The 22,319-nt window shown below is 47.6% G+C and overlaps 62 non-coding genes across 62 annotated transcripts; all 62 read right to left on the bottom strand.

The window, feature by feature from the left end:
* Positions 1-207: 207 nt before the first annotated feature.
* Positions 208-280, bottom strand: Trnar-acg. Its single transcript has one exon. It is a non-coding gene; the product is annotated as a tRNA-Arg (tRNA).
* A 583-nt stretch (positions 281-863) lies between these two features.
* Trnar-acg lies at positions 864-936 on the bottom strand. The gene has a single exon. It is a non-coding gene; the product is annotated as a tRNA-Arg (tRNA).
* Positions 937-1,019: 83 nt separating this feature from the next.
* Trnar-ucg lies at positions 1,020-1,092 on the bottom strand. The gene has a single exon. It is a non-coding gene; the product is annotated as a tRNA-Arg (tRNA).
* A 111-nt stretch (positions 1,093-1,203) lies between these two features.
* Trnar-acg lies at positions 1,204-1,276 on the bottom strand. The gene has a single exon. It is a non-coding gene; the product is annotated as a tRNA-Arg (tRNA).
* A 739-nt stretch (positions 1,277-2,015) lies between these two features.
* Positions 2,016-2,088, bottom strand: Trnal-aag. The gene has a single exon. It is a non-coding gene; the product is annotated as a tRNA-Leu (tRNA).
* Positions 2,089-2,326: 238 nt separating this feature from the next.
* On the bottom strand, positions 2,327-2,399 carry Trnar-acg. The gene has a single exon. It is a non-coding gene; the product is annotated as a tRNA-Arg (tRNA).
* An 82-nt stretch (positions 2,400-2,481) lies between these two features.
* Trnar-ucg lies at positions 2,482-2,554 on the bottom strand. The gene has a single exon. It is a non-coding gene; the product is annotated as a tRNA-Arg (tRNA).
* Positions 2,555-2,792: 238 nt separating this feature from the next.
* On the bottom strand, positions 2,793-2,865 carry Trnar-acg. The gene has a single exon. It is a non-coding gene; the product is annotated as a tRNA-Arg (tRNA).
* An 82-nt stretch (positions 2,866-2,947) lies between these two features.
* On the bottom strand, positions 2,948-3,020 carry Trnar-ucg. Its single transcript has one exon. It is a non-coding gene; the product is annotated as a tRNA-Arg (tRNA).
* Positions 3,021-3,131: 111 nt separating this feature from the next.
* On the bottom strand, positions 3,132-3,204 carry Trnar-acg. Its single transcript has one exon. It is a non-coding gene; the product is annotated as a tRNA-Arg (tRNA).
* A 739-nt stretch (positions 3,205-3,943) lies between these two features.
* Trnal-aag lies at positions 3,944-4,016 on the bottom strand. Its single transcript has one exon. It is a non-coding gene; the product is annotated as a tRNA-Leu (tRNA).
* A 238-nt stretch (positions 4,017-4,254) lies between these two features.
* On the bottom strand, positions 4,255-4,327 carry Trnar-acg. The gene has a single exon. It is a non-coding gene; the product is annotated as a tRNA-Arg (tRNA).
* Positions 4,328-4,409: 82 nt separating this feature from the next.
* Positions 4,410-4,482, bottom strand: Trnar-ucg. Its single transcript has one exon. It is a non-coding gene; the product is annotated as a tRNA-Arg (tRNA).
* A 266-nt stretch (positions 4,483-4,748) lies between these two features.
* Positions 4,749-4,821, bottom strand: Trnar-acg. The gene has a single exon. It is a non-coding gene; the product is annotated as a tRNA-Arg (tRNA).
* Positions 4,822-5,404: 583 nt separating this feature from the next.
* Positions 5,405-5,477, bottom strand: Trnar-acg. Its single transcript has one exon. It is a non-coding gene; the product is annotated as a tRNA-Arg (tRNA).
* Positions 5,478-5,559: 82 nt separating this feature from the next.
* On the bottom strand, positions 5,560-5,632 carry Trnar-acg. The gene has a single exon. It is a non-coding gene; the product is annotated as a tRNA-Arg (tRNA).
* Positions 5,633-5,715: 83 nt separating this feature from the next.
* Positions 5,716-5,788, bottom strand: Trnar-acg. The gene has a single exon. It is a non-coding gene; the product is annotated as a tRNA-Arg (tRNA).
* A 266-nt stretch (positions 5,789-6,054) lies between these two features.
* Trnar-acg lies at positions 6,055-6,127 on the bottom strand. Its single transcript has one exon. It is a non-coding gene; the product is annotated as a tRNA-Arg (tRNA).
* Positions 6,128-6,710: 583 nt separating this feature from the next.
* Trnar-acg lies at positions 6,711-6,783 on the bottom strand. Its single transcript has one exon. It is a non-coding gene; the product is annotated as a tRNA-Arg (tRNA).
* Positions 6,784-7,021: 238 nt separating this feature from the next.
* On the bottom strand, positions 7,022-7,094 carry Trnar-ucg. The gene has a single exon. It is a non-coding gene; the product is annotated as a tRNA-Arg (tRNA).
* Positions 7,095-7,544: 450 nt separating this feature from the next.
* Positions 7,545-7,617, bottom strand: Trnar-ucg. The gene has a single exon. It is a non-coding gene; the product is annotated as a tRNA-Arg (tRNA).
* A 1,105-nt stretch (positions 7,618-8,722) lies between these two features.
* Positions 8,723-8,795, bottom strand: Trnar-acg. The gene has a single exon. It is a non-coding gene; the product is annotated as a tRNA-Arg (tRNA).
* An 82-nt stretch (positions 8,796-8,877) lies between these two features.
* On the bottom strand, positions 8,878-8,950 carry Trnar-acg. Its single transcript has one exon. It is a non-coding gene; the product is annotated as a tRNA-Arg (tRNA).
* Positions 8,951-9,371: 421 nt separating this feature from the next.
* On the bottom strand, positions 9,372-9,444 carry Trnah-aug. The gene has a single exon. It is a non-coding gene; the product is annotated as a tRNA-His (tRNA).
* Positions 9,445-9,526: 82 nt separating this feature from the next.
* On the bottom strand, positions 9,527-9,599 carry Trnac-aca. Its single transcript has one exon. It is a non-coding gene; the product is annotated as a tRNA-Cys (tRNA).
* Positions 9,600-9,682: 83 nt separating this feature from the next.
* Trnar-acg lies at positions 9,683-9,755 on the bottom strand. Its single transcript has one exon. It is a non-coding gene; the product is annotated as a tRNA-Arg (tRNA).
* Positions 9,756-9,993: 238 nt separating this feature from the next.
* Trnal-aag lies at positions 9,994-10,066 on the bottom strand. The gene has a single exon. It is a non-coding gene; the product is annotated as a tRNA-Leu (tRNA).
* Positions 10,067-10,304: 238 nt separating this feature from the next.
* On the bottom strand, positions 10,305-10,377 carry Trnar-acg. The gene has a single exon. It is a non-coding gene; the product is annotated as a tRNA-Arg (tRNA).
* Positions 10,378-10,459: 82 nt separating this feature from the next.
* Trnar-ucg lies at positions 10,460-10,532 on the bottom strand. The gene has a single exon. It is a non-coding gene; the product is annotated as a tRNA-Arg (tRNA).
* Positions 10,533-10,614: 82 nt separating this feature from the next.
* Positions 10,615-10,687, bottom strand: Trnar-ucg. Its single transcript has one exon. It is a non-coding gene; the product is annotated as a tRNA-Arg (tRNA).
* Positions 10,688-10,798: 111 nt separating this feature from the next.
* Trnar-acg lies at positions 10,799-10,871 on the bottom strand. Its single transcript has one exon. It is a non-coding gene; the product is annotated as a tRNA-Arg (tRNA).
* A 583-nt stretch (positions 10,872-11,454) lies between these two features.
* Positions 11,455-11,527, bottom strand: Trnar-acg. The gene has a single exon. It is a non-coding gene; the product is annotated as a tRNA-Arg (tRNA).
* A 238-nt stretch (positions 11,528-11,765) lies between these two features.
* Positions 11,766-11,838, bottom strand: Trnar-acg. The gene has a single exon. It is a non-coding gene; the product is annotated as a tRNA-Arg (tRNA).
* An 82-nt stretch (positions 11,839-11,920) lies between these two features.
* On the bottom strand, positions 11,921-11,993 carry Trnar-ucg. Its single transcript has one exon. It is a non-coding gene; the product is annotated as a tRNA-Arg (tRNA).
* Positions 11,994-12,075: 82 nt separating this feature from the next.
* Positions 12,076-12,148, bottom strand: Trnar-ucg. Its single transcript has one exon. It is a non-coding gene; the product is annotated as a tRNA-Arg (tRNA).
* A 1,105-nt stretch (positions 12,149-13,253) lies between these two features.
* On the bottom strand, positions 13,254-13,326 carry Trnar-acg. Its single transcript has one exon. It is a non-coding gene; the product is annotated as a tRNA-Arg (tRNA).
* Positions 13,327-13,408: 82 nt separating this feature from the next.
* Positions 13,409-13,481, bottom strand: Trnar-acg. Its single transcript has one exon. It is a non-coding gene; the product is annotated as a tRNA-Arg (tRNA).
* A 421-nt stretch (positions 13,482-13,902) lies between these two features.
* On the bottom strand, positions 13,903-13,975 carry Trnah-aug. Its single transcript has one exon. It is a non-coding gene; the product is annotated as a tRNA-His (tRNA).
* Positions 13,976-14,057: 82 nt separating this feature from the next.
* Trnac-aca lies at positions 14,058-14,130 on the bottom strand. The gene has a single exon. It is a non-coding gene; the product is annotated as a tRNA-Cys (tRNA).
* Positions 14,131-14,368: 238 nt separating this feature from the next.
* On the bottom strand, positions 14,369-14,441 carry Trnar-ucg. The gene has a single exon. It is a non-coding gene; the product is annotated as a tRNA-Arg (tRNA).
* An 82-nt stretch (positions 14,442-14,523) lies between these two features.
* Positions 14,524-14,596, bottom strand: Trnar-acg. Its single transcript has one exon. It is a non-coding gene; the product is annotated as a tRNA-Arg (tRNA).
* Positions 14,597-14,834: 238 nt separating this feature from the next.
* Trnar-acg lies at positions 14,835-14,907 on the bottom strand. The gene has a single exon. It is a non-coding gene; the product is annotated as a tRNA-Arg (tRNA).
* Positions 14,908-15,126: 219 nt separating this feature from the next.
* On the bottom strand, positions 15,127-15,199 carry Trnal-aag. The gene has a single exon. It is a non-coding gene; the product is annotated as a tRNA-Leu (tRNA).
* A 238-nt stretch (positions 15,200-15,437) lies between these two features.
* On the bottom strand, positions 15,438-15,510 carry Trnar-acg. Its single transcript has one exon. It is a non-coding gene; the product is annotated as a tRNA-Arg (tRNA).
* An 82-nt stretch (positions 15,511-15,592) lies between these two features.
* Positions 15,593-15,665, bottom strand: Trnar-ucg. Its single transcript has one exon. It is a non-coding gene; the product is annotated as a tRNA-Arg (tRNA).
* Positions 15,666-15,931: 266 nt separating this feature from the next.
* Positions 15,932-16,004, bottom strand: Trnar-acg. The gene has a single exon. It is a non-coding gene; the product is annotated as a tRNA-Arg (tRNA).
* An 894-nt stretch (positions 16,005-16,898) lies between these two features.
* On the bottom strand, positions 16,899-16,971 carry Trnar-ucg. The gene has a single exon. It is a non-coding gene; the product is annotated as a tRNA-Arg (tRNA).
* A 450-nt stretch (positions 16,972-17,421) lies between these two features.
* On the bottom strand, positions 17,422-17,494 carry Trnar-ucg. The gene has a single exon. It is a non-coding gene; the product is annotated as a tRNA-Arg (tRNA).
* Positions 17,495-18,599: 1,105 nt separating this feature from the next.
* On the bottom strand, positions 18,600-18,672 carry Trnar-acg. The gene has a single exon. It is a non-coding gene; the product is annotated as a tRNA-Arg (tRNA).
* Positions 18,673-19,248: 576 nt separating this feature from the next.
* Positions 19,249-19,321, bottom strand: Trnah-aug. Its single transcript has one exon. It is a non-coding gene; the product is annotated as a tRNA-His (tRNA).
* Positions 19,322-19,403: 82 nt separating this feature from the next.
* On the bottom strand, positions 19,404-19,476 carry Trnac-aca. The gene has a single exon. It is a non-coding gene; the product is annotated as a tRNA-Cys (tRNA).
* An 83-nt stretch (positions 19,477-19,559) lies between these two features.
* On the bottom strand, positions 19,560-19,632 carry Trnar-acg. The gene has a single exon. It is a non-coding gene; the product is annotated as a tRNA-Arg (tRNA).
* An 82-nt stretch (positions 19,633-19,714) lies between these two features.
* On the bottom strand, positions 19,715-19,787 carry Trnar-ucg. The gene has a single exon. It is a non-coding gene; the product is annotated as a tRNA-Arg (tRNA).
* An 82-nt stretch (positions 19,788-19,869) lies between these two features.
* Trnar-acg lies at positions 19,870-19,942 on the bottom strand. The gene has a single exon. It is a non-coding gene; the product is annotated as a tRNA-Arg (tRNA).
* A 238-nt stretch (positions 19,943-20,180) lies between these two features.
* On the bottom strand, positions 20,181-20,253 carry Trnar-acg. The gene has a single exon. It is a non-coding gene; the product is annotated as a tRNA-Arg (tRNA).
* Positions 20,254-20,472: 219 nt separating this feature from the next.
* Positions 20,473-20,545, bottom strand: Trnal-aag. Its single transcript has one exon. It is a non-coding gene; the product is annotated as a tRNA-Leu (tRNA).
* A 238-nt stretch (positions 20,546-20,783) lies between these two features.
* Trnar-acg lies at positions 20,784-20,856 on the bottom strand. Its single transcript has one exon. It is a non-coding gene; the product is annotated as a tRNA-Arg (tRNA).
* An 82-nt stretch (positions 20,857-20,938) lies between these two features.
* Trnar-ucg lies at positions 20,939-21,011 on the bottom strand. Its single transcript has one exon. It is a non-coding gene; the product is annotated as a tRNA-Arg (tRNA).
* A 266-nt stretch (positions 21,012-21,277) lies between these two features.
* Trnar-acg lies at positions 21,278-21,350 on the bottom strand. The gene has a single exon. It is a non-coding gene; the product is annotated as a tRNA-Arg (tRNA).
* A 583-nt stretch (positions 21,351-21,933) lies between these two features.
* On the bottom strand, positions 21,934-22,006 carry Trnar-acg. The gene has a single exon. It is a non-coding gene; the product is annotated as a tRNA-Arg (tRNA).
* An 82-nt stretch (positions 22,007-22,088) lies between these two features.
* On the bottom strand, positions 22,089-22,161 carry Trnar-acg. The gene has a single exon. It is a non-coding gene; the product is annotated as a tRNA-Arg (tRNA).
* An 83-nt stretch (positions 22,162-22,244) lies between these two features.
* On the bottom strand, positions 22,245-22,317 carry Trnar-acg. Its single transcript has one exon. It is a non-coding gene; the product is annotated as a tRNA-Arg (tRNA).
* Between the last annotated feature and the right edge of the window lie 2 nt (positions 22,318-22,319).

The raw sequence follows: 22,319 nt of genomic DNA, 5'->3' as shown, positions 1-22,319 counted from the left end.
CAAAAGAACGAGGCAAAAGTCAGAGACCCTGCCAGCACTTGAACCTGGAATCTCCTGATCCGAGGTCAGGCGCCTTATCCATTGGGCCACAAGGCCGTGGTTGAAGTAAATTCTCGAACTTAGTACGTCCCATTGGCAGACGCAAATCGGCAGGAGTAAAATTTTTATGCCAAGGATCAGGATAGAAAAGAAGGAAGCAAAAATCAGAGACCCTGCCAGGACTCGAACCTGGAATCTCCTGATCCGTAGTCAGGCGCCTTATCCATTGGGCCACAAGGCCGACGTTAAAGTAGTATCTCAAACTTAGTACGTCACATTGCCAGACGCAAATCGCCAGGAGTAAAATTATTATGTCAAGGATCAGGATAGAGAAGAAGGAAGCAAAAATCAGAGACCCTGCCAGGACTTTAACCTCGAATCTCCTGATCCCTATTCAGGCGACTTATCCATTGGGCCATAGGGCTGATGTTACGGAATCTCCTGATCCGTAGTCAGGCGTCGTTTATATTGGGCCACAGGGCTGAGATTAATGTTGTAATTTTGGAATAAGTAAATCACCTCGCGTGAAACAAATAGCGTTAACATCAAATATTATGCAAAGACATGGACCCTGCCGGGACTCGAATAAGGAAAATTATACACTACATCATAGAAAAGACGAACAGCAAACAAAATTATCACGATTAAGAAGAAGGAAGCAAAAATCAGCGATCCTGCAAGGAATCGAACCTAGAATCTCCTGATCCGTAGTCAGGCGCCTTATCCATTGGGCCTCAAGGCCGATGTTGACGTAGAATTTCGAACTTAGTACATCACGTTGGCAGACGCAAATCGCCGATTCAAAAGAACGTGGCAAAAATCAGCGACCCTGCCAGGACTCGAACCTGGAATCTCCTGATCCGTAGTCAGGCGCCTTATCCATTTGGCCACAAGGCCGACGTTGACATAGTATTTCGAACTTAGTACATCACGTTGGCAGACGCAAATCGTCGATTCAAAAGAACGAGTAAAAAATTCAGCGACCATGCCAGGACTCGAACCTGGAATCTCCTGATCCGAGGTCAGGCGCCTTATCCACTGGGCCACAAGGCCGACGTTGAAGTAAATTCTCGAACTTAGTACGTCCCATTGGCAGACGCAAATCGCCAGGAGTAAAATTTTTATGCCAAGGATCAGGATAGAAAAGAAGGAAGCAAAAATCAGAGACCCTGCCAGGACTCGAACCTGGAATCTCCTGATCCGTAGTCAGGCGCCTTATCCATTTGGCCACAAGGCCGACGTTAAAGTAGTATCTCGAACTTAGTACGTCACATTGCCAGACGCAAATCGCCAGGAGTAAAATTACTATGCCAAGGATCAGGATAGAGAAGAAGGAAGCAAAAATCAGAGACCCTGCCAGGACTTTAACCTCGAATCTCATGATCCCTATTCAGGCGACTTATCCATTGGGCCATAGGGCTGATGTTACGGAATCTCCTGATCCGTAGTCAGGCGTCGTTTATATTGGGCCACAGGGCTGAGATTAATGTTGTAATTTTGGAATAAGTAAATCACCTCGCGTGAAACAAATAGCGTTAACATCAAATATTATGCAAAGACATGGACCCTGCCGGGACTCGAATAAGGAAAATTATACACTACATCATAGAAAAGACGAACAGCAAACAAAATTATCACGATTAAGAAGAAGGAAGCAAAAATCAGCGATCCTGCCAGGACTCGAACCTAGAATCTCCTGATCCGTAGTCAGGCGCCTTATCCATTGGGCCACAAGGCCGATGTTGACGTAGTATTTCGATTTTAGTACATTACGTTGGCAGACGCAATTCGCCGATTCAAAAGAAGGAGGCAAAAATCAGCGACCCTGCCAGGACTCGAACCTGGAATCTCCTGATCCGTAGTCAGACGCCATATCCATTGGGCCACAAGGCCGACGTTGACATAGTATTTCGAACTTAGTACATCACGTTGGTAGAAGCAAATCGCCGATTCAAAAGAACGAGTAAAAAAATCAGCGACCCTGCCAGGACTCGAACCTGGAATCTCCTGATCCTTAGTCAGGCGCCTTATCCATTGGGCCACAAGGCCGATGTTGACATAGTATTTCGAACTTAGTACATCACGTTGGCAGACGCAAATCGCCGATTCAAAAGAACGAGTAAAAAAATCAGCGACCCTGCCAGGACTCGAACCTGGAATCTCCTGATCCGTAGTCAGGCGCCTTATCCATTGGGCCTCAAGGCCGATGTTGACGTAGAATTTGGAATATAGTACATTACGTTGGCAGACGCAATTCGCCGATTCAAAAGAAGGAGTCAAAAATCAGCGACCCTGCCAGGACTCGAACCTGGAATCTCCTGATCCGTAGTCAGGCGCCTTATCCATTGGGCCACAAGGCCGACGTTGACGTAGTATTTCGAACTTAGTACATCACGCTGGCAGACGCAAATCGCCGATTCAAAAGAACGAGGCAAAAATCAGGGACCCTGCCAGGACTCGAACCTGGAATCTCCTGATCCGAGGTCAGGCGCCTTATCCATTGGGCCACAAGGCCGACGTTGACATAGTATTTCGAACTTAGTACATCACGTTGGCAGACGCAAATCGCCGATTCAAAAGAACGTGGCAAAAATCAGCGACCCTGCCAGGACTCGAACCTGGAATCTCCTGATCCGTAGTCAGGCGCCTTATCTATTTGGCCACAAGGCCGACGTTGACATAGTATTTCGAACTCAGTACATCACGTTGGCAGACGCAAATCGTCGATTCAAAAGAACGAGTAAAAAATTCAGCGACCATGCCAGGACTCGAACCTGGAATCTCCTGATCCGTAGTCAGGCGCCTTATCCATTGGGCCACAAGGCCGATGTTGACATAGTATTTCGAACTTAGTACATCACGTTGGCAGACGCAAATCGCCGATTCAAAAGAACGAGGCAAAAATCAGCGACCCTGCCAGCACTCGAACCTGGAATCTCCTGATCCGAGGTCAGGCGCCTTATCCATTGGGCCACAAGGCCGACGTTGAAGTAAATTCTCGAACTTAGTACGTCCCATTGGCAGACGCAAATCGCCAGGAGTAAAATTTTTATGCCAAGGATCAGGATAGAAAAGAAGGAAGCAAAAATCAGAGACCCTGCCAGGACTCGAACCTGGAATCTCCTGATCCGTAGTCAGGCGCCTTATCCATTTGGCCACAAGGCCGACGTTAAAGTAGTATTTCGAACTTAGTACGTCAAATTGCCAGACGCAAATCGCCAGGAGTAAAATTACTATGCCAAGGATCAGGAAAGAGAAGAAGGAAGCAAAAATCAGAGACCCTGCCAGGACTTTAACCTCGAATCTCCTGATCCCTATTCAGGCGACTTATCCATTGGGCCATAGGGCTGATGTTACGGAATCTCCTGATCCGTAGTCAGGCGTCGTTTATATTGGGCCACAGGGCTGAGATTAATGTTGTAATTTTGGAATAAGTAAATCACCTCGCGTGAAACAAATAGCGTTAACATCAAATATTATGCAAAGACATGGACCCTGCCGGGACTCGAATAAGGAAAATTATACACTACATCATAGAAAAGACGAACAGCAAACAAAATTATCACGATTAAGAAGAAGGAAGCAAAAATCAGCGATCCTGCCAGGACTCGAACCTAGAATCTCCTGATCCGTAGTCAGGCGCCTTATCCATTGGGCCACAAGGCCGATGTTGACGTAGTATTTCGATTTTAGTACATTACGTTGGCAGACGCAATTCGCCGATTCAAAAGAAGGAGGCAAAAATCAGCGACCCTGCCAGGACTCGAACCTGGAATCTCCTGATCCGTAGTCAGACGCCATATCCATTGGGCCACAAGGCCGACGTTGACATAGTATTTCGAACTTAGTACATCACGTTGGCAGAAGCAAATCGCCGATTCAAAAGAACGAGTAAAAAAATCAGCGACCCTGCCAGGACTCGAACCTGGAATCTCCTGATCCTTCGTCAGGCGCCTTATCCATTGGGCCACAAGGCCGATGTTGACATAGTATTTCGAACTTAGTACATCACGTTGGCAGACGCAAATCGCCGATTCAAAAGAACGAGTAAAAAAATCAGCGACCCTGCCAGGACTCGAACCTGGAATCTCCTGATCCGTAGTCAGGCGCCTTATCCATTGGGCCTCAAGGCCGATGTTGACGTAGAATTTGGAATATAGTACATTACGTTGGCAGACGCAATTCGCCGATTCAAAAGAAGGAGTCAAAAATCAGCGACCCTGCCAGGACTCGAACCTGGAATCTCCTGATCCGTAGTCAGGCGCCTTATCCATTGGGCCACAAGGCCGACGTTGACGTAGTATTTCGAACTTAGTACATCACGCTGGCAGACGCAAATCGCCGATTCAAAAGAACGAGGCAAAAATCAGGGACCCTGCCAGGACTCGAACCTGGAATCTCCTGATCCGAGGTCAGGCGCCTTATCCATTGGGCCACAAGGCCGACGTTGACATAGTATTTCGAACTTAGTACATCACGTTGGCAGACGCAAATCGTCGATTCAAAAGAACGAGGCAAAAATCAGCGACCCTGCCAGCACTCGAACCTGGAATCTCCTGATCCGTAGTCAGGCGCCTTATCCATTGGGCCACAAGGCCGTGGTTGAAGTAAATTCTCGAACTTAGTACGTCCCATTGGCAGACGCAAATCGCCAGGAGTAAAATTTTTATGCCAAGGATCAGGATAGAAAAGAAGGAAGCAAAAATCAGAGACCCTGCCAGGACTCGAACCTGGAATCTCCTGATCCGTAGTCAGGCGCCTTATCCATTGGGCCACAAGGCCGACGTTAAAGTAGTATCTCAAACTTAGTACGTCACATTGCCAGACGCAAATCGCCAGGAGTAAAATTATTATGCCAAGGATCAGGATAGAGAAGAAGGAAGCAAAAATCAGAGACCCTGCCAGGACTTTAACCTCGAATCTCCTGATCCCTATTCAGGCGACTTATCCATTGGGCCATAGGGCTGATGTTACGGAATCTCCTGATCCGTAGTCAGGCGTCGTTTATATTGGGCCACAGGGCTGAGATTAATGTTGTAATTTTGGAATAAGTAAATCACCTCGCGTGAAACAAATAGCGTTAACATCAAATATTATGCAAAGACATGGACCCTGCCGGGACTCGAATAAGGAAAATTATACACTACATCATAGAAAAGACGAACAGCAAACAAAATTATCACGATTAAGAAGAAGGAAGCAAAAATCAGCGATCCTGCAAGGAATCGAACCTAGAATCTCCTGATCCGTAGTCAGGCGCCTTATCCATTGGGCCTCAAGGCCGATGTTGACGTAGAATTTCGAATATAGTACATTACGTTGGCAGACGCAATTCGGCGATTCAAAAGAAGTAGGCAAAAATCAGCGACCCTGCCAGGACTCGAACCTGGAATCTCCTGATCCGTAGTCAGGCGCCTTATCCATTGGGCCACAAGGCCGACGTTGACGTAGTATTTCGAACTTAGTACATCACGTTGGCAGACGCAAATCGCCGATTCAAAAGAACGTGGCAAAAATCAGCGACCCTGCCAGGACTCGAACCTGGAATCTCCTGATCCGTAGTCAGGCGCCTTATCCATTTGGCCACAAGGCCGACGTTGACATAGTATTTCGAACTTAGTACATCACGTTGGCAGACGCAAATCGTCGATTCAAAAGAACGAGTAAAAAAATCAGCGACCATGCCAGGACTCGAACCTGGAATCTCCTGATCCGTAGTCAGGCGCCTTATCCATTGGGCCACAAGGCCGATGTTGACATAGTATTTCGAACTTAGTACATCACGTTGGCAGACGCAAATCGCCGATTCAAAAGAACGAGGCAAAAATCAGCGACCCTGAGAGCACTCGAACCTGGAATCTCCTGATCCGAGGTCAGGCGCCTTATCCATTGGGCCACAAGGCCGACGTTGAAGTAAATTCTCGAACTTAGTACGTCCCATTGGCAGACGCAAATCGCCAGGAGTAAAATTTTTATGCCAAGGATCAGGATAGAAAAGAAGGAAGCAAAAATCAGAGACCCTGCCAGGACTCGAACCTGGAATCTCCTGATCCGTAGTCAGGCGCCTTATCCATTTGGCCACAAGGCCGACGTTAAAGTAGTATCTCGAACTTAGTACGTCACATTGGCAGACGCAAATCGCCAGGAGTAAAATTATTATGCCAAGGATCAGGAAAGAGAAGAAGGAAGCAAAAATCAGAGACCCTGCCAGGACTTTAACCTCGAATCTCCTGATCCCTATTCAGGCGACTTATCCATTGGGCCATAGGGCTGATGTTACGGAATCTCCTGATCCGTAGTCAGGCGTCGTTTATATTGGGCCACAGGGCTGAGATTAATGTTGTAATTTTGGAATAAGTAAATCACCTCGCGTGAAACAAATAGCGTTAACATCAAATATTATGCAAAGACATGGACCCTGCCGGGACTCGAATAAGGAAAATTATACACTACATCATAGAAAAGACGAACAGCAAACAAAATTATCACGATTAAGAAGAAGGAAGCAAAAATCAGCGATCCTGCCAGGAATCGAACCTAGAATCTCCTGATCCGTAGTCAGGCGCCTTATCCATTGGGCAACAAGGCCGATGTTGACGTAGTATTCCGATTTTAGTACATTACGTTGGCAGACGCAATTCGCCGATTCAAAAGATGGAGGCAAAAATCAGCGACCCTGCCAGGACTCGAACCTGGAATCTCCTGATCCGTAGTCAGACGCCTTATCCATTGGGCCACAAGGCCGACGTTGACATAGTATTTCGAACTTAGTACATCACGTTGGCAGACGCAAATCGCCGATTCAAAAGAACGAGTAAAAAAATCAGCGACCCTGCCAGGACTCCAACCTGGAATCTCCTGATCCGAAGTCAGGCGCCTTATCTATTGGGCCACAAGGCCGACGTTGACATAGTATTTCGAACTTAGTACATCACGTTGGCAGACGCAAATCGCCGATTCAAAAGAACGAGGCAAAAATCAGCGACCCTGCCAGGACTCGAACCTGGAATCTCCTGATCCGAGGTCAGGCGCCTTATCCATTGGGCCACAAGGCCGACGTTGAAGTAAATTCTCGAACTTAGTACGTCCCATTGGCAGACGCAAATCACCAGCAGTAAAATTTTTATGCCAAGGATCAGGATATAAAAGATGGAAGTAAAAATCAGAGACCCTGCCACGACTCTAACCTCGAATCTCCTGATCCGTAGTCAGGCGCCTTATCCATTGGGCCACAAGGCCGACGTTGAAGTAGTATTTCGAACTTAGGACGTGACATTGCTAGACGCAAATCGGCAGAAGTAAAATTGTTATGCCAAGGATCAGGATAGAAAAGAAGGAAGCAAAAATCAGAGACCCTGCCAGGACTCGAACCTGGAATCTCCTGATCCGTAGTCAGGCGCCTTATCTATTGGGCCACAAGGCCGACGTTGACATAGTATTTCGAACTTAGTACATCACGTTGGCAGACGCAAATCGCCGATTCAAAAGAACGAGGCAAAAATCAGCGACCCTGCCAGGACTCGAACCTGGAATCTCCTGATCCGAGGTCAGGCGCCTTATCCATTGGGCCACAAGGCCGAAGTTGAAGTAAATTCTCGAACTTAGTACGTCCCATTGGCAGACGCAAATCGCCAGGAGTAAAATTATTATGCCAAGGATCAGGATAGAAAAGAAGGAAGCAAAAATCAGAGACCCTGCCACGACTCTAACCTCGAATCTCCTGATCCGTAGTCAGGCGCCTTATCCATTGGGCCACAAGGCCGACGTTGAAGTAGTATTTCGAACTTAGTACGTCACATTGCTAGACGCAAATCGCCATGAGTAAAATTATTATGCCAAGGATCAGGATAGAAAAGAAGGAAGTAAAAATCAGAGACCCTGCCACGACTCTAACCTCGAATCTCCTGATCCGTAGTCAGGCGACTTATCCATTGGGCCATAGGGCCGACGTTAAAGTATTATTTCGAACTTAGTACGTCACATTGCCAGACGCAAATCGCCAGGAGTAAAATTATTATGCCAAGGATCAGGATAGAAAAGAAGGAAGAAAAAATCAGAGACCCTGCCAGGACTCTAACCTCGAATCTCCTGATCCCTATTCAGGCGACTTATCCATTGGGCCATAGGGCTGATGTTACGGAATCTCCTGATCCGTAGTCAGGCGTCGTTTATATTGGGCCACAGGGCTGAGGTTAATGTTGTAATTTTGGAATAAGTAAATCACCTCGCGTGAAACAAATAGCGTTGACATCAAATATTATGCAAAGACAGGGACCCTGCCGGGACTCGAATAAGGAAAATTATACACTACATCATATAAAGGAGAACAGCAAACAAAATTATCACGATTAAGAAGAAGGAAGCAAAAATCAGCGATCCTGCCAGGAATCGAACCTAGAATCTCCTGATCCGTAGTCAGGCGCCTTATCCACTGGGCAACAGGGCCGATGTCGACGTAGTATTTCGAACTTAGTAATATACGTTGGCAGACGCAATTTGCCGATTCAAAAGAAGGAGGCAAAAATCAGCTACCCTGCCAGGACTCGAACCTGGAATCTCTTGATCCGTGGTCAGGCGCCTTATCCATTGGGCCAGAAGTCCGACGTTGACGTATTATTTCGAACTTAGTACATCACGTTGGCAGACCCAAATCGCCGATTCAAAAGAACGAGACAAAAATATGCGACCCTGCCAGGACTCGAACCTGGAATCTCCTGATCCGTAGTCAGGCGCCTTATCCATTGGGCCACAAGGCCGATCTTGACGTAGTATTTCGATTTGAGTACATTACGTTGGCAGACGCAATTCGCCGATTCAAAAGAAGGAGGCACAAATCAGCGACCCTGCCAGGACTCGAACCTGGAATCTCCTGATCCGTAGTCAGACGCCTTATCCATTGGGCCACAAGGCCGACGTTGACATAGTATTTCAAGCTTAGTACATTACGTTGGCAGACGCAATTCGCTGATTCAAAAGAAGGAGGCAAAAATCAGCGACCCTGCCAGGACCCGAACCTGGAATCTCCTGATCCGTAGTCAGGCGCCTTATCCATTTGGCCACAAGGCCGACGACGACATAGTATTTCGAACTTAGTACATCACGTTGGCAGACGCAAATCGCCGATTCAAAAGAACGAGGCAAAAATCAGCGACCCTGCCAGCACTCGAAATTGGAATCTCCTGATCCGAGGTCAGGCGCCTTATCCATTGGGCCACAAGGCCGACATTGAAGTAAATTCTCGAACTTAGTACGTCCCATTGGCAGACGCAAATCGCCAGGAGTAAAATTTTTATGCCAAGGATCAGGATAGAAAAGAAGGAAGCAAAAATCAGAGACCCTGCCAGGACTCGAACCTGGAATCTCCTGATCCATAGTCAGGCGCCTTATCCATTGGGCCACAAGGCCGACGTTGACGTAGTATTTCAAACTTAGTACATCACGTTGGCAGACGCAAATCGCCGATTCAAAAGAACGAGGCAAAAATCAGCGACCCTGCCAGGACTCGAACCTGGAATCTCCTGATCTGTAGTCAGGCGCCTTATTCATTTGGCCACAAGGCCGACGTTGACATAGTATTTCGAACTTAGTACATCACGTTGGCAGACGCAAATCGTCGATTCAAAAGAACGAGTAAAAAAATCAGCGACCATGCCAGGACTCGAACCTGGAATCTCCTGATCCGTAGTCAGGCGCCTTATCCATTGGGCCACAAGGCCGATGTTGACATAGTATTTCGAACTTAGTACATCACGTTGGCAGACGCAAATCGCCGATTCAAAAGAACGAGTCAAAAATCAGCGACCCTGCCAGGACTCGAACCTGGAATCTCCTGATCCGTAGTCAGGCGCCTTATCTATTGGGCCACAAGGCCGACGTTGACATAGTATTTCGAACTTAGTACATCACGTTGGCAGAAGCAAATCGCCGATTCAAATGAACGAGTAAAAAAATCAGCGACCCTGCCAGGACTCGAACCTGGAATCTCCTGATCCTTAGTCAGGCGCCTTATCCATTGGGCCACAAGGCCGATGTTGACATAGTATTTCGAACTTAGTACATCACGTTGGCAGACGCAAATCGCCGATTCAAAAGAACGAGTAAAAAAATCAGCGACCCTGCCAGGACTCGAACCTAGAATCTCCTGATCCGTAGTCAGGCGCCTTATCCATTGGGCCTCAAGGCCGATGTTGACGTAGAATTTGGAATATAGTACATTACGTTGGCAGACGCAATTCGCCGATTCAAAAGAAGGAGTCAAAAATCAGCGACCCTGCCAGGACTCGAACCTGGAATCTCCTGATCCGTAGTCAGGCGCCTTATCCATTGGGCCACAAGGCCGACGTTGACGTAGTATTTCGAACTTAGTACATCACGCTGGCAGACGCAAATCGCCGATTCAAAAGAACGAGGCAAAAATCAGGGACCCTGCCAGGACTCGAACCTGGAATCTCCTGATCCGAGGTCAGGCGCCTTATCCATTGGGCCACAAGGCCGACGTTGACATAGTATTTCGAACTTAGTACATCACGTTGGCAGACGCAAATCGTCGATTCAAAAGAACAAGGCAAAAATCAGCGACCCTGCCAGCACTCGAACCTGGAATCTCCTGATCCGAGGTCAGGCGCCTTATCCATTGGGCCACAAGGCCGTGGTTGAAGTAAATTCTCGAACTTAGTACATCCCATTGGCAGACGCAAATCGCCAGGAGTAAAATTTTTATGCCAAGGATCAGGATAGAAAAGAAGGAAGCAAAAATCAGAGACCCTGCCAGGACTCGAACCTGGAATCTCCTGATCCGTAGTCAGGCGCCTTATCCATTGGGCCACAAGGCCGACGTTAAAGTAGTATCTCAAACTTAGTACGTCACATTGCCAGACGCAAATCGCCAGGAGTAAAATTATTATGCCAAGGATCAGGATAGAGAAGAAGGAAGCAAAAATCAGAGACCCTGCCAGGACTTTAACCTCGAATCTCCTGATCCCTATTCAGGCGACTTATCCATTGGGCCATAGGGCTGATGTTACGGAATCTCCTGATCCGTAGTCAGGCGTCGTTTATATTGGGCCACAGGGCTGAGATTAATGTTGTAATTTTGGAATAAGTAAATCACCTCGCGTGAAACAAATAGCGTTAACATCAAATATTATGCAAAGACATGGACCCTGCCGGGACTCGAATAAGGAAAATTATACACTACATCATAGAAAAGACGAACAGCAAACAAAATTATCACGATTAAGAAGAAGGAAGCAAAAATCAGCGATCCTGCAAGGAATCGAACCTAGAATCTCCTGATCCGTAGTCAGGCGCCTTATCCATTGGGCCTCAAGGCCGATGTTGACGTAGAATTTCGAATATAGTACATTACGTTGGCAGACGCAATTCAGCGATTCAAAAGAAGTAGGCAAAAATCAGCGACCCTGCCAGGACTCGAACCTGGAATCTCCTGATCCGTAGTCAGGCGCCTTATCCATTGGGCCACAAGGCCGACGTTGACGTAGTATTTCGAACTTAGTACATCACGTTGGCAGACGCAAATCGCCGATTCAAAAGAACGTGGCAAAAATCAGCGACCCTGCCAGGACTGGAACCTGGAATCTCCTGATCCGTAGTCAGGCGCCTTATCCATTTGGCCACAAGGCCGACGTTGACATAGTATTTCGAACTTAGTACATCACGTTGACAGACGCAAATCGTCGATTCAAAAGAACGAGTAAAAAAATCAGCGACCATGCCAGGACTCGAACCTGGAATCTCCTGATCCGTAGTCAGGCGCCTTATCCATTGGGCCACAAGGCCGATGTTGACATAGTATTTCAAACTTAGTACATCACGTTGGCAGACGCAAATCGCCGATTCAAAAGAACGAGGCAAAAATCAGCGACCCTGCCAGGACTCGAACCTGGAATCTCCTGATCCGAGGTCAGGCGCCTTATCCATTGGGCCACAAGGCCGACGTTGACATAGTATTTCGAACTTAGTACATCACGTTGGCAGACGCAAATCGTCGATTCAAAAGAACAAGGCAAAAATCAGCGACCCTGCCAGCACTCGAACCTGGAATCTCCTGATCCGAGGTCAGGCGCCTTATCCATTGGGCCACAAGGCCGACGTTGAAGTAGTATTTCGAACTTAGTACGTCACATTGCTAGACGCAAATCGCCATGAGTAAAATTATTATGCCAAGGATCAGGATAGAAAAGAAGGAAGCAAAAATCAGAGACCCTGCCACGACTCTAACCTCGAATCTCCTGATCCGTAGTCAGGCGCCTTATCCATTGGGCCACAAGGCCGACGTTGAAGTAGTATTTCGAACTTAGTACGTCACATTGCTAGACGCAAATCGCCATGAGTAAAATTATTATGCCAAGGATCAGGATAGAAAAGAAGGAAGTAAAAATCAGAGACCCTGCCACGACTCTAACCTCGAATCTCCTGATCCGTAGTCAGGCGACTTATCCATTGGGCCATAGGGCCGACGTTAAAGTATTATTTCGAACTTAGTACGTCACATTGCCAGACGCAAATCGCCAGGAGTAAAATTATTATGCCAAGGATCAGGATAGAAAAGAAGGAAGAAAAAATCAGAGACCCTGCCAGGACTCTAACCTCGAATCTCCTGATCCCTATTCAGGCGACTTATCCATTGGGCCATAGGGCTGATGTTACGGAATCTCCTGATCCGTAGTCAGGCGTCGTTTATATTGGGCCACAGGGCTGAGGTTAATGTTGTAATTTTGGAATAAGTAAATCACCTCGCGTGAAACAAATAGCGTTGACATCAAATATTATGCAAAGACAGGGACCCTGCCGGGACTCGAATAAGGAAAATTATACACTACATCATATAAAGGAGAACAGCAAACAAAATTATCACGATTAAGAAGAAGGAAGCAAAAATCAGCGATCCTGCCAGGAATCGAACCTAGAATCTCCTGATCCGTAGTCAGGCGCCTTATCCACTGGGCAACAGGGCCGATGTCGACGTAGTATTTCGAACTTAGTAATATACGTTGGCAGACGCAATTTGCCGATTCAAAAGAAGGAGGCAAAAATCAGCTACCCTGCCAGGACTCGAACCTGGAATCTCTTGATCCGTGGTCAGGCGCCTTATCCATTGGGCCAGAAGTCCGACGTTGACGTATTATTTCGAACTTAGTACATCACGTTGGCAGACCCAAATCGCCGATTCAAAAGAACGAGACAAAAATCAGCGACCCTGCCAGGACTCGAACCTGGAATCTCCTGATCCGTAGTCAGGCGCCTTATCCATTGGGCCACAAAGCCGATCTTGACGTAGTATTTCGATTTGAGTACATTACGTTGGCAGACGCAATTCGCCGATTCAAAAGAAGGAGGCACAAATCAGCGACCCTGCCAGGACTCGAACCTGGAATCTCCTGATCCGTAGTCAGACGCCTTATCCATTGGGCCACAAGGCCGACGTTGACATAGTATTTCAAGCTTAGTACATTACGTTGGCAGACGCAATTCGCCGATTCAAAAGAAGGAGGCAAAAATCAGCGACCCTGCCAGGACCCGAACCTGGAATCTCCTGATCCGTAGTCAGGCGCCTTATCCATTTGGCCACAAGGCCGACGTCGACATAGTATTTCGAACTTAGTACATCACGTTGGCAGACGCAAATCGCCGATTCAAAAGAACGAGGCAAAAATCAGCGACCCTGCCAGCACTCGAAATTGGAATCTCCTGATCCGAGGTCAGGCGCCTTATCCATTGGGCCACAAGGCCGACATTGAAGTAAATTCTCGAACTTAGTACGTCCCATTGGCAGACGCAAATCGCCAGGAGTAAAATTTTTATGCCAAGGATCAGGATAGAAAAGAAGGAAGCAAAAATCAGAGACCCTGCCAGGACTCGAACCTGGAATCTCCTGATCCATAGTCAGGCGCCTTATCCATTGGGCCACAAGGCCGACGTTGACGTAGTATTTCGAACTTAGTACATCACGTTGGCAGACGCAAATCGCCGATTCAAAAGAACGAGGCAAAAATCAGCGACCCTGCCAGGACTCGAACCTGGAATCTCCTGATCTGTAGTCAGGCGCCTTATCCATTTGGCCACAAGGCCGACGTTGACATAGTATTTCGAACTTAGTACATCACGTTGGCAGACGCAAATCGTCGATTCAAAAGAACGAGTAAAAAAATCAGCGACCATGCCAGGACTCGAACCTGGAATATCCTGATCCGTAGTCAGGCGCCTTATCCATTGGGCCACAAGGCCGATGTTGACATAGTATTTCGAACTTAGTACATCACGTTGGCAGACGCAAATCGCCGATTCAAAAGAACGAGGCAAAAATCAGCGACCCTGCCAGGACTCGAACCTGGAATCTCCTGATCCGAGGTCAGGCGCCTTATCCATTGGGCCACAAGGCCGATGTTGACGTAGAATTTCGAATATAGTACATTACGTTGGCAGACGCAATTCGGCGATTCAAAAGAAGTAGGCAAAAATCAGCGACCCTGCCAGGACTCGAACCTGGAATCTCCTGATCCGTAGTCAGGCGCCTTATCCATTGGGCCACAAGGCCGACGTTGACGTAGTATTTCGAACTTAGTACATCACGTTGGCAGACGCAAATCGCCGATTCAAAAGAACGAGGCAAAAATCAGCGACCCTGCCAGGACTCGAACCTGGAATCTCCTGATCCGTAGTCAGACGCCATATCCATTGGGCCACAAGGCCGACGTTGACATAGTATTTCGAACTTAGTACATCACGTTGGCAGAAGCAAATCGCCGATTCAAAAGAACGAGTAAAAAAATCAGCGACCCTGCCAGGACTCGAACCTGGAATCTCCTGATCCGTAGTCAGGCGCCTTATCCATTGGGCCACAAGGCCGATTTTAGTACATTACGTTGGCAGACGCAATTCGCCGATTCAAAAGAAGGAGGCAAAAATCAGCGACCCTGCCAGGACTCGAACCTGGAATCTCCTGATCCGTAGTCAGACGCCATATCCATTGGGCCACAAGGCCGACGTTGACATAGTATTTCGAACTTAGTACATCACGTTGGCAGAAGCAAATCGCCGATTCAAAAGAACGAGTAAAAAAATCAGCGACCCTGCCAGGACTCGAACCTGGAATCTCCTGATCCTTAGTCAGGCGCCTTATCCATTGGGCCACAAGGCCGATGTTGACATAGTATTTCGAACTTAGTACATCACGTTGGCAGACGCAAATCGCCGATTCAAAAGAACGAGTAAAAAAATCAGCGACCCTGCCAGGACTCGAACCTGGAATCTCCTGATCCGTAGTCATGCGCCTTATCCATTGGGCCTCAAGGCCGATGTTGACGTAGAATTTGGAATATAGTACATTACGTTGGCAGACGCAATTCGCCGATTCAAAAGAAGGAGTCAAAAATCAGCGACCCTGCCAGGACTCGAACCTGGAATCTCCTGATCCGTAGTCAGGCGCCTTATCCATTGGGCCACAAGGCCGACGTTGACGTAGTATTTCGAACTTAGTACATCACGCTGGCAGACGCAAATCGCCGATTCAAAAGAACGAGGCAAAAATCAGGGACCCTGCCAGGACTCGAACCTGGAATCTCCTGATCCGAGGTCAGGCGCCTTATCCATTGGGCCACAAGGCCGACTTTGACATAGTATTTCGAACTTAGTACATCACGTTGGCAGACGCAAATCGTCGATTCAAAAGAACGAGGCAAAAGTCAGAGACCCTGCCAGCACTTTAACCTGGAATCTCCTGATCCGAGGTCAGGCGCCTTATCCATTGGGCCACAAGGCCGTGGTTGAAGTAAATTCTCGAACTTAGTACGTCCCATTGGCAGACGCAAATCGCCAGGAGTAAAATTTTTATGCCAAGGATCAGGATAGAAAAGAAGGAAGCAAAAATCAGAGACCCTGCCAGGACTCGAACCTGGAATCTCCTGATCCGTAGTCAGGCGCCTTATCCATTGGGCCACAAGGCCGACGTTAAAGTAGTATCTCAAACTTAGTACGTCACATTGCCAGACGCAAATCGCCAGGAGTAAAATTATTATGTCAAGGATCAGGATAGAGAAGAAGGAAGCAAAAATCAGAGACCCTGCCAGGACTTTAACCTCGAATCTCCTGATCCCTATTCAGGCGACTTATCCATTGGGCCATAGGGCTGATGTTACGGAATCTCCTGATCCGTAGTCAGGCGTCGTTTATATTGGGCCACAGGGCTGAGATTAATGTTGTAATTTTGGAATAAGTAAATCACCTCGCGTGAAACAAATAGCGTTAACATCAAATATTATGCAAAGACATGGACCCTGCCGGGACTCGAATAAGGAAAATTATACACTACATCATAGAAAAGACGAACAGCAAACAAAATTATCACGATTAAGAAGAAGGAAGCAAAAATCAGCGATCCTGCAAGGAATCGAACCTAGAATCTCCTGATCCGTAGTCAGGCGCCTTATCCATTGGGCCTCAAGGCCGATGTTGACGTAGAATTTCGAACTTAGTACATCACGTTGGCAGACGCAAATCGCCGATTCAAAAGAACGTGGCAAAAATCAGCGACCCTGCCAGGACTCGAACCTGGAATCTCCTGATCCGTAGTCAGACGCCTTATCCATTGGGCCACAAGGCCGACGTTGACATAGTATTTCGAACTTAGTACATCACGTTGGCAGACGCAAATCGCCGATTCAAAAGAACGAGTAAAAAAATCAGCGACCCTGCCAGGACTCGAACCTGGAATCTCCTGATCCGTAGTCAGGCGCCTTATCTATTGGGCCACAAGGCCGACGTTGACATAGTATTTCGAACTTAGTACATCACGTTGGCAGACGCAAATCGCCGATTCAAAAGAACGAGGCAAAAATCAGCGACCCTGCCAGGACTCGAACCTGGAATCTCCTGATCCGAGGTCAGGCGCCTTATCCATTGGGCCACAAGGCCGACGTTGAAGTAAATTCTCGAACTTAGTACGTCCCATTGGCAGACGCAAATCACCAGCAGTAAAATTTTTATGCCAAGGATCAGGATATAAAAGATGGAAGTAAAAATCAGAGACCCTGCCACGACTCTAACCTCGAATCTCCTGATCCGTAGTCAGGCGCCTTATCCATTGGGCCACAAGGCCGACGTTGAAGTAGTATTTCGAACTTAGGACGTGACATTGCTAGACGCAAATCGGCAGAAGTAAAATTGTTATGCCAAGGATCAGGATAGAAAAGAAGGAAGCAAAAATCAGAGACCCTGCCAGGACTCGAACCTGGAATCTCCTGATCCGTAGTCAGGCGCCTTATCTATTGGGCCACAAGGCCGACGTTGACATAGTATTTCGAACTTAGTACATCACGTTGGCAGACGCAAATCGCCGATTCAAAAGAACGAGGCAAAAATCAGCGACCCTGCCAGGACTCGAACCTGGAATCTCCTGATCCGAGGTCAGGCGCCTTATCCATTGGGCCACAAGGCCGAAGTTGAAGTAAATTCTCGAACTTAGTACGTCCCATTGGCAGACGCAAATCGCCAGGAGTAAAATTATTATGCCAAGGATCAGGATAGAAAAGAAGGAAGCAAAAATCAGAGACCCTGCCACGACTCTAACCTCGAATCTCCTGATCCGTAGTCAGGCGCCTTATCCATTTGGCCACAAGGCCGACGTTGAAGTAGTATTTCGAACTTAGTACGTCACATTGCTAGACGCAAATCGCCATGAGTAAAATTATTATGCCAAGGATCAGGATAGAAAAGAAGGAAGTAAAAATCAGAGACCCTGCCACGACTCTAACCTCGAATCTCCTGATCCGTAGTCAGGCGACTTATCCATTGGGCCATAGGGCCGACGTTAAAGTATTATTTCGAACTTAGTACGTCACATTGCCAGACGCAAATCGCCAGGAGTAAAATTATTATGCCAAGGATCAGGATAGAAAAGAAGGAAGAAAAAATCAGAGACCCTGCCAGGACTCTAACCTCGAATCTCCTGATCCCTATTCAGGCGACTTATCCATTGGGCCATAGGGCTGATGTTACGGAATCTCCTGATCCGTAGTCAGGCGTCGTTTATATTGGGCCACAGGGCTGAGATTAATGTTGTAATTTTGGAATAAGTAAATCACCTCGCGTGAAACAAATAGCGTTGACATCAAATATTATGCAAAGACAGGGACCCTGCCGGGACTCGAATAAGGAAAATTATACACTACATCATATAAAGGAGAACAGCAAACAAAATTATCACGATTAAGAAGAAGGAAGCAAAAATCAGCGATCCTGCCAGGAATCGAACCTAGAATCTCCTGATCCGTAGTCAGGCGCCTTATCCACTGGGCAACAGGGCCGATGTCGACGTAGTATTTCGAACTTAGTAATATACGTTGGCAGACGCAATTTGCCGATTCAAAAGAAGGAGGCAAAAATCAGCTACCCTGCCAGGACTCGAACCTGGAATCTCTTGATCCGTGGTCAGGCGCCTTATCCATTGGGCCAGAAGTCCGACGTTGACGTATTATTTCGAACTTAGTACATCACGTTGGCAGACCCAAATCGCCGATTCAAAAGAACGAGACAAAAATATGCGACCCTGCCAGGACTCGAACCTGGAATCTCCTGATCCGTAGTCAGGCGCCTTATCCATTGGGCCACAAGGCCGATCTTGACGTAGTATTTCGATTTGAGTACATTACGTTGGCAGACGCAATTCGCCGATTCAAAAGAAGGAGGCACAAATCAGCGACCCTGCCAGGACTCGAACCTGGAATCTCCTGATCCGTAGTCAGACGCCTTATCCATTGGGCCACAAGGCCGACGTTGACATAGTATTTCAAGCTTAGTACATTACGTTGGCAGACGCAATTCGCTGATTCAAAAGAAGGAGGCAAAAATCAGCGACCCTGCCAGGACCCGAACCTGGAATCTCCTGATCCGTAGTCAGGCGCCTTATCCATTTGGCCACAAGGCCGACGACGACATAGTATTTCGAACTTAGTACATCACGTTGGCAGACGCAAATCGCCGATTCAAAAGAACGAGGCAAAAATCAGCGACCCTGCCAGCACTCGAAATTGGAATCTCCTGATCCGAGGTCAGGCGCCTTATCCATTGGGCCACAAGGCCGACATTGAAGTAAATTCTCGAACTTAGTACGTCCCATTGGCAGACGCAAATCGCCAGGAGTAAAATTTTTATGCCAAGGATCAGGATAGAAAAGAAGGAAGCAAAAATCAGAGACCCTGCCAGGACTCGAACCTGGAATCTCCTGATCCATAGTCAGGCGCCTTATCCATTGGGCCACAAGGCCGACGTTGACGTAGTATTTCAAACTTAGTACATCACGTTGGCAGACGCAAATCGCCGATTCAAAAGAACGAGGCAAAAATCAGCGACCCTGCCAGGACTCGAACCTGGAATCTCCTGATCTGTAGTCAGGCGCCTTATCCATTTGGCCACAAGGCCGACGTTGACATAGTATTTCGAACTTAGTACATCACGTTGGCAGACGCAAATCGTCGATTCAAAAGAACGAGTAAAAAAATCAGCGACCATGCCAGGACTCGAACCTGGAATCTCCTGATCCGTAGTCAGGCGCCTTATCCATTGGGCCACAAGGCCGATGTTGACATAGTATTTCGAACTTAGTACATCACGTTGGCAGACGCAAATCGCCGATTCAAAAGAACGAGGCAAAAATCAGCGACCCTGCCAGGACTCGAACCTGGAATCTCCTGATCCGAGGTCAGGCGCCTTATCCATTGGGCCACAAGGCCGATGTTGACGTAGAATTTCGAATATAGTACATTACGTTGGCAGACGCAATTCGGCGATTCAAAAGAAGGAGGCAAAAATCAGCGACCCTGCCAGGACTCGAACCTGGAATCTCCTGATCCGTAGTCAGGCGCCTTATCCATTGGGCCACAAGGCCGACGTTGACGTAGTATTTCGAACTTAGTACATCACGTTGGCAGACGCAAATCGCCGATTCAAAAGAACGAGGCAAAAATCAGCGACCCTGCCAGGACTCGAACCTGGAATCTCCTGATCCGTAGTCAGACGCCATATCCATTGGGCCACAAGGCCGACGTTGACATAGTATTTCGAACTTAGTACATCACGTTGGCAGACGCAAATCGCCGATTCAAAAGAACGAGTAAAAAAATCAGCGACCCTGCCAGGACTCGAACCTGGAATCTCCTGATCCGTAGTCAGGCGCCTTATCCATTGGGCCACAAGGCCGATTTTAGTACATTACGTTGGCAGACGCAATTCGCCGATTCAAAAGAAGGAGGCAAAAATCAGCGACCCTGCCAGGACTCGAACCTGGAATCTCCTGATCCGTAGTCAGACGCCATATCCATTGGGCCACAAGGCCGACGTTGACATAGTATTTCGAACTTAGTACATCACGTTGGCAGAAGCAAATCGCCGATTCAAAAGAACGAGTAAAAAAATCAGCGACCCTGCCAGGACTCGAACCTGGAATCTCCTGATCCTTAGTCAGGCGCCTTATCCATTGGGCCACAAGGCCGATGTTGACATAGTATTTCGAACTTAGTACATCACGTTGGCAGACGCAAATCGCCGATTCAAAAGAACGAGTAAAAAAATCAGCGACCCTGCCAGGACTCGAACCTGGAATCTCCTGATCCGTAGTCAGGCGCCTTATCCATTGGGCCTCAAGGCCGATGTTGACGTAGAATTTGGAATATAGTACATTACGTTGGCAGACGCAATTCGCCGATTCAAAAGAAGGAGTCAAAAATCAGCGACCCTGCCAGGACTCGAACCTGGAATCTCCTGATCCGTAGTCAGGCGCCTTATCCATTGGGCCACAAGGCCGACGTTGACGTAGTATTTCGAACTTAGTACATCACGCTGGCAGACGCAAATCGCCGATTCAAAAGAACGAGGCAAAAATCAGGGACCCTGCCAGGACTCGAACCTGGAATCTCCTGATCCGAGGTCAGGCGCCTTATCCATTGGGCCACAAGGCCGACGTTGACATAGTATTTCGAACTTAGTACATCACGTTGGCAGACGCAAATCGTCGATTCAAAAGAACGAGGCAAAAGTCAGAGACCCTGCCAGCACTCGAACCTGGAATCTCCTGATCCGAGGTCAGGCGCCTTATCCATTGGGCCACAAGGCCGTGGTTGAAGTAAATTCTCGAACTTAGTACGTCCCATTGGCAGACGCAAATCGCCAGGAGTAAAATTTTTATGCCAAGGATCAGGATAGAAAAGAAGGAAGCAAAAATCAGAGACCCTGCCAGGACTCGAACCTGGAATCTCCTGATCCGTAGTCAGGCGCCTTATCCATTGGGCCACAAGGCCGACGTTAAAGTAGTATCTCAAACTTAGTACGTCACATTGCCAGACGCAAATCGCCAGGAGTAAAATTATTATGTCAAGGATCAGGATAGAGAAGAAGGAAGCAAAAATCAGAGACCCTGCCAGGACTTTAACCTCGAATCTCCTGATCCCTATTCAGGCGACTTATCCATTGGGCCATAGGGCTGATGTTACGGAATCTCCTGATCCGTAGTCAGGCGTCGTTTATATTGGGCCACAGGGCTGAGATTAATGTTGTAATTTTGGAATAAGTAAATCACCTCGCGTGAAACAAATAGCGTTAACATCAAATATTATGCAAAGACATGGACCCTGCCGGGACTCGAATAAGGAAAATTATACACTACATCATAGAAAAGACGAACAGCAAACAAAATTATCACGATTAAGAAGAAGGAAGCAAAAATCAGCGATCCTGCAAGGAATCGAACCTAGAATCTCCTGATCCGTAGTCAGGCGCCTTATCCATTGGGCCTCAAGGCCGATGTTGACGTAGAATTTCGAATATAGTACATTACGTTGGCAGACGCAATTCGGCGATTCAAAAGAAGTAGGCAAAAATCAGCGACCCTGCCAGGACTCGAACCTGGAATCTCCTGATCCGTAGTCAGGCGCCTTATCCATTGGGCCACAAGGCCGACGTTGACGTAGTATTTCGAACTTAGTACATCACGTTGGCAGACGCAAATCGCCGATTCAAAAGAACGTGGCAAAAATCAGCGACCCTGCCAGGACTCGAACCTGGAATCTCCTGATCCGTAGTCAGGCGCCTTATCCATTTGGCCACAAGGCCGACGTTGACATAGTATTTCGAACTTAGTACATCACGTTGGCAGACGCAAATCGTCGATTCAAAAGAACGAGTAAAAAATTCAGCGACCATGCCAGGACTCGAACCTGGAATCTCCTGATCCGTAGTCAGGCGCCTTATCCATTGGGCCACAAGGCCGA

This window comes from Nematostella vectensis, chromosome 13 (assembly GCF_932526225.1).
Source record: "Nematostella vectensis chromosome 13, jaNemVect1.1, whole genome shotgun sequence".
Taxonomy (NCBI): Eukaryota; Metazoa; Cnidaria; class Anthozoa; order Actiniaria; family Edwardsiidae; genus Nematostella; species Nematostella vectensis.
The sequence above is the reverse complement of the archived record's forward strand: the minus strand, read 5'-3'. Positions and strand labels throughout refer to the sequence as shown.